At 33.1% G+C, this 7,318-nt stretch overlaps 1 pseudogene; it reads left to right on the top strand.

The window, feature by feature from the left end:
* The first annotated feature begins 2,097 nt into the window (after window positions 1-2,097).
* Window positions 2,098-5,912, top strand: LOC128187496 (uncharacterized; annotated as a pseudogene).
* Window positions 5,913-7,318: the final 1,406 nt, after the last annotated feature.

Genomic DNA, 7,318 nt, shown 5'->3' with positions numbered 1-7,318 from the left:
GAAATGGCGAAAGGTTATTGATCTTAGCTTGACTATATACATGTAGATAAGGAAGTATTGTAAATTGTACGTATAAAGTACCTATCTGGCCACTTAAACTCTCTATTCAGACTCTTGGCAAAATACATATTAATCATCAATGGACTGCAAAATCTTGACGCGTCATTTTTTATTACCGAGTCAGATTACTGATGTTTTCAGATTGCACTGACTTTTAAGTACATGGACTTTACATTGTACGATAATGTTGTTCGCATTAATTGTCACAGTATACTTTTATCTTTTATATGTGCACATCGAACACGTCTTCAGTCCTACACAGTGCATAATACACAAGTGCCTGTCTTTTACAAGGAGCATATTTGACAAGAACCCACGTGACTGTTTGAAATAATTTATTCCATACGTTCGTTCAAATATGGGTCACCTAGGTAATAGCTGCTCTTGCTATAGGAAGAACCTTGATAGTTTCATACGTTTTTCATATTTTAGGTACAAGCCTAATGTTGTGCAAACTTTTTATTTTTACAGAATTTTTCTAATGTGTCTTTTAGCTTTTCCATAAGTTTCTACACGGTTAGGTTGATATGAAACGATGGCTTTGAAATGAATACCCTTCCTCGATTAACTATTCAAAATCACGGATGACGACTGACCCCCTACTATGTTGTAAAGCTTCGTGCTATTCATATACAATTTCATTTTTTACCGGGGCCAATAAGTGCACTTGTCCTTTACATATAAAAAAATTGAAGTACCAAGGAGCTGCCCCCACTACTTTTTTGCAGCACGTTAAAAATTGATGTGAAAGTAAGAAAATCAACAGCGAAATTGAAGTTGAAGATATACAGCCCCTCCCCCTTCTTCTGGATTAAGATTTTCATGATTTGAGAATTTTCCTTTTTTTCGCCACTCAAGATTTTTTGAATGAGTGCCCCCCCCCCCTTCAAAAACGATGCTACGCACCTGGACGAACAATCTGATGCAGTTGGACATTATTATTCTCTCTCTCTCTCTCTCTCTCTCGCTTTATTTTGCGGTGGTCAGAATGAAAAATGAATATTCATGTATACACGTAAAACTGTATGTCACCTTTAGAATTGACAAACCTTGATCGAATCTTCTCTTACCATTTTTGAAATGAAATTAAAGTATACATGTATTAGCAAATAATCTTTGCAATTTTGTTTATCAGTAACTAAAGTCATGCTCAATAATTACGCAGACATATCCATTAATTTTCGACGCATGTGAACCACCCCCATCATACAGCTCTTCCAAACGCGGATGACTGAACGGTCTTGTTACTTAAAGTTTTTGTTTACAAAAATTATCGACGATTTTTATGTTAAAACACCAACAGCGATAAAAATCTCAATTCGATTTAACTTTAATACACGAGGAAACTTTAATCCTTGTGAATGTTTAGTGATCTTTAAAGGAACTGTATTTGTATCACAGGGAAATAGAGAAATAACAAGTGGACGCGGAAATTAGAAATATCCAAAAACGCTTGGAAACATTCCCGATGATGACTTGTTCTTAACTTGCACCTTCCTTAAAACAATAAATGCATTCTCTGTGATTTTATTTCTACTTTCATAAGGGAAATATTTTTGATGACTTCAACACCTGGTCGATTAATTTGACTCTTTTGGAAGCTTTCAAGTCCGGACACAACAAATTTTATATGTTTTATAAAGTCATTGTTCTAAGGATTTAGGAGATATTAAGTGTTTTAAATTTTGTACAAATGAGAGAGAGAGAGGGATAGAGAGAGAGAGAGAGAGAGAGAGAGCATTTAAAGTGTATCTTTTTATTTATCAAACACACAGGAACCGGAGTGGTATAATATATATTTTATCTTTTTATGTACACTACAGATAGAGAACAGGACTAAATCGTTAATTTTTATCGTGCATGAGACTACTAGTATATTGCAGGAAGAGAGTCGACTACCTCTTGGATCTAAATTCGGGGAAGAGGCTAGGGTTAACAAGATTTGTGACACCACCATTTGGTGCCGTTCTTACTCCCACCCTTTTTGCATATCTTTAAGTTGACATTTGAATTGATGATTAAAGTTTTAAAATTGGAATGCAAACCTTATTGTACAAAGGTATCGCTGGTGGAGGAGATTATGATATAGACTGAAACGGTGTCAATACATTTCGTCTCCCTCATAATCTGGATCGAGTCCCATCAGATTTCCCACTCATTTACAAAATAACAACAGAGCATCGTCAAGCTTTTATACATGGCTCAGAATACCAATACACGTACAGGAATGTTGCAGTAGATGATGATGTTCCCTGTGCCGTGTGTGATGTTGCGCATGTGCCATCCGTCATTATGATACCTGCCAAGATGATCTGTCCAGCGGGATGGTCTATTGAATATGCAGGAGTTTTAACAGAAACAGCAGGAGTACGAAACCTCGCACCAAATAAGATAGCAATCTTTTTGTAGAGATTGTGTGTCATGTTATAATTATTGCGAAAGGAAAGGTGCACTAATGGGCCCGGTAAAAAGAGAAAAAAAATGTAGATGCAAATTAACCACATTCATCTCACATCATCTATTGTTATTTAAACCATTAGAATCAACAAGTTTTAGCGCTGAATTTAGTGTATATAAAAAGCACGAAGCTTTAGAACATAGTAAGGATCAGCCGACATTCGTGATTTTATATAGTAAATTGAGGACGGGCATTCAATACAATGCCTTTGTTTACTGTCAGCCTAACCGTGTACAAACTTGTGGAAAATACAAAAGACGCGTTATACATTTATAAACCTTCTGTGAACATAAGAAGTTTGTACAACATTGGGCTGGTACCTAAAATATAAAAAATGCATGAAAATTGTAAAGTTTTTACTATAGCATGTGAAAGCTATTACCTGCTTGACCCATGTTTGAACCTACGTATGGAACAAATTATTTCAAACACTCACGTGGGTTCTATCCAGGTAGTCTTGTGTTATGAGCTCACTGTAAAACACTGGTACGGTTTAAATCGCTTTCCATTGACTTTGTATGGTCCGTGATGTTTGTTTGATCACTATGTTAATATGCAACTTCAAAGCTTTATAATTACCTCGCACAACTTGTTGCGAGGAGGGGGGGGGGGGGGGAGGGGATATAGCATCGCTGTTGTGCGTGTGTGTGTATGTATGTGTGTATGTGTGTCCATTTTCAGCTTGTTAGCAAAATTCAAAGACAACCCTTACACGAATGTTCATCAAACTTTATACACTTATTTGGCATGGTAAAAGAACAAACCCTATTGATTTACAAGTCAATTGATTAAATATTTTTAAAACTATCGTAAAAAACTGAAGTTAAAACAGTATTCTTAAGTATGATTTGACAATAGACATTTCTGGTAATTTTATAAAAGACAAAGTAAATCGCTACCGTATGCATTTCAAATGAACAACTTGATATTTTATCTAGTCAAGGTAAAAAAAACAAACGTTTTGTAGCATTGGAGATTCAGAAGATTGCCTATAGTTGAAAGTTTAAGCGGACAAGAGATTAAAGTCATCCGATTTACATCAAAACAAGCAGTCGATTTTCAGACAATTTTTCCCGTATTACTTAGAATACAACTAAACCAAAATTCAGAAAAAACGTTGCCTTGCTATGCCAGGTCATACCTATTGCACTAGGGAAACTGTAACTCATTGAATATGGACTGGTAAATATCTTCTACCTACCAAGCTCCTCTACACTTCATTAGATAATTTTTCACAGAACTGTAGTTGTTTTTAGAATTTTGATTAAGATTCATATTATTGCTAAAAGCACAAATTTTGTAAAGATCTCAAAAACTATTACAATATACATGCAACTATTCAAACAGTTTGAAAAAAAGTAAATTGGTGTTATTGAGAACAGGAAACGTAAAGAACTTCTTTACAAGTGCAAAAACGACCAGCATTACTCATGTACCGGTAATGCTTCACAATATTTTAACTTGCACAAATGTTGATTGACTGATATCGCACACCGGAAAATTGTTTCATATTGATAATAGCTACATATCTACTACTATGGGTTGACATACGAAAAACAAATAAAATTGTGTCAGCAGAGCAGACTACAGATCGCTAGATCTTCATTTACGTTTCATAATGTATACTGATCGTTTATGTAAACTTATATAATAATGAGTGTCACTAAATGAGTGTAAATTATTAAACTTAAAAGCATATGTGTTGAGTTTCTGCTAGGAATATGAAAACTGTACAACTACGTTATTAAATGTAACACACCCCCCCCCCCAATTTATACACCACAAAGCTTGGGGATTGGGATAAAATAGATGTTATGAATTCAGAGTGGTTTTACGAATATGAATACTTGTGTCATATTTATTCGGATCTGATACATTTACATGTAATTTCCATAATACTGTATTCCTCCCTACAATAAGTCAAGTCGCGAGGAGCGCAGTTTTAGAAAGAAACTTAGCCTTTTCGAGTTTTGCAAAACTCCTTGATAATAGATTGATGAAATTATCAGCAATTTCTAATCTACACGTATTTAAATGTTCACTTCACTGGTTTCCATCACTGGGTCAAGTTTTGCAAAATCTATTTCATGTCTATAAAAATTGTTTCCTTTGAAATACATTTTCTGGAAGTAATTTTTTTTTAAAACCACTTAGCGGTATCCTTGTTCGATTTTTTTTCAGACGTAAAATAATACATCAAGTATAATTCAGCAAATGCAATAATCGATCCAACAACAGAATAATGTCTCCTCCCTCTGATTTAAATAAACAAAATTCATGTAGGTTCCATACGATTTTTCCGGATTTAGATTGTCTATAGGCATTTTAAAATCTTCAATTGTTTAAACTACATGTCTATGCTAGTTTTGCGTGCATATAAATCAAAAGCATCAGTGCGTGCTTAAATATTACGTGGAAAAGCTATTTGTTGATATTTTCTACATAAAGCGGCAATGAAAATGGGCCCATTCTTTATACCATAATTGCATTTGCTCTTTGTTTGGTCTATAGATTTTACATGTACGGTTGTTGTGATTTGACAGTATATCAACGCCGAAAAATTCGACCAAAGACTTTTTTTCAGTGATCCCATTCCATATATATAGACATATACACAAACATTTTTTTTATATCAAGAAAGAATTGTGAGCTCTTTATCTTGCTTTTAATTTGTAAACTGGTGTATAACCCTTAGCTATTCTTTGCAGCATTGCAAAAAGGGGGGGGGGGGCGAAAAAATTACCAGAAATTGTGACTTTTCCCCATTCAAATCAAAGCAAAAGTAGTTCAATAGATCAAGCTTTTATCGTCCTTGTAGCCGATAGTGCAAGTCCCAAACAAACTTGCTGAAGCTTTGCTCATTTAAATTTTTCAAGAATCTACTATGATTATTATCGTCTACACCTACATAGCATTTGTGAAATATTCTTCTAAATACAGGTATGTAAAAATCTGCATTTACATATGGGATTTGGAATGTATATGCAATGTCGAAAGGTATTGCTGGTTAAGGAAATTATAATCGGAATGGACACGGTGCTAATACTCTTTTCTCCCACACAATCCGGACCAAGTTCCGTCGGATTTTTCAACCTGATTTTTTCTGTAAGGTTTGTGATGTTGCACCTGTGTCATCAATTATTATGACACCTGCCAAATGACATGTCCTACGGGATGGTCTATTGAATATGCAAGAGTCTTAACAGCAGCATGTCAACATTCTGGTCTTACTATACGAGAATATTTGTGCATTGATTAAAATGCTGAATACATTATGGACGGAAATCAACCGAACTACGATCGTAAATCAATTTATCCCGTCCAAAAGGCCTGTGTAACCCTCCCATGTCCGCCGAACAAGAAGTTACAACTAATTTCAGTGTGTTGGAAATGAATGTTATAAACTTCATTTGGATTTTAAATTATTAATGCTCAAAATACTAAATAATGATAAAAAATAAATATACAAACTTTTCGCTCTTTTTTTACGTTTGATTTTTTCCAAATCAGTCATTATCAATAAGTAAACATACTGAAATTCTCTACAAAATATAAAAGTTACAACTATGTTAATAGAACAATCAAAATGTTTGTCATCCACTCGTGTAGTCTAATGCTAAAATTATACTGCCAAATTAAAGATAATCCAGAACATTAAACTTTAAAAGTTTATAATAGTACACAATACAATAATATCAGTGTGTTTATCAAAAGGTTGGTATAAACAACTAATAGTTAACTTAATTATATTTAGAACTGATATTGGTCTTGTCTAAACTAAGGGTTATCTTGCCCTTTTGATCATTCCGTCTACACCAGCTTTATATTTTCATTGTTGTTCAAAACCAGTTAGATCCTGTTTTGTCATTTGTACGCTCATAGAATGAAAGGTTTTTTTTTTATATTATATATTATAATTGCATATATAGTTAGAAAATTTAGTGTTAACCGATAACGAATGAGGTTTTTAATTAATGCAAGAATATAGTAAACAATGTAAATTTCTTATGAAATAAATGCAAATAAAGTAAGAAAAATTTAGTGTTAGCCGATAACGAATGAGGTTTTTAATTAATGCAACAAAATATAGTAAACAATGTAAATTCATTTATATGCATGACCAGTTTTCAAAATCATTATGTTCTACATTATCAATCAAAGTTCTATAATGATCAGATGAATTGAGAGAGTCTTGACAACACTCAAGTAAGAGTGTTTTTCTACAAACAATTAATGAACAAATTAAAAATATAATCCATAACCTCTTAACCATAACACTCAGTTAAAAATAGAGAAAAGGATTCTTTAGGTAATAACAGTAGTTTGTAGAAGATTAGTATTTGAAAATAAATCAATAATATTATTTTTACAGAATTCAGTTTGGGCTTAAATTAACATACTTGGGAAAAAGACTCAAAATGATAAGTAATAAAACTGTCTTACTCGTTAAAACACTCTATATTTTTAGAAGTTTCAATATAAATGAAGTCTTGCTTATGACTATTTAGATTGGATCCATTTTGATCTTCATTTGAGAAAATTAAATTCCCAGAGTTATAGAACATTACTTGACTTCATCAGGAAGAATTGTAAATTGTCCGTTTAAAGTTCATGATTATATAACCACTTTAACCTTGTAGTTAGACTCAATGCACAATGATCATTATTAAAAATCTCTCATTTTTATTTTCGATTGCAATCTTCCGAAATTTGGGATAACCTGAATACTGAATGTTTTTAGAGAAAGTAATTTGCTTTGGTTTATTTAATAGCGAACCAACTAACACGTAATCTCTGAAT

Source organism: Crassostrea angulata, chromosome 6, assembly GCF_025612915.1.
Source record: "Crassostrea angulata isolate pt1a10 chromosome 6, ASM2561291v2, whole genome shotgun sequence".
Lineage (NCBI taxonomy): Eukaryota > Metazoa > Mollusca > Bivalvia > Ostreida > Ostreidae > Magallana > Magallana angulata.
Note: the sequence above shows the minus strand (reverse complement) of the source record. Positions and strands in the feature narration are given on the sequence as shown.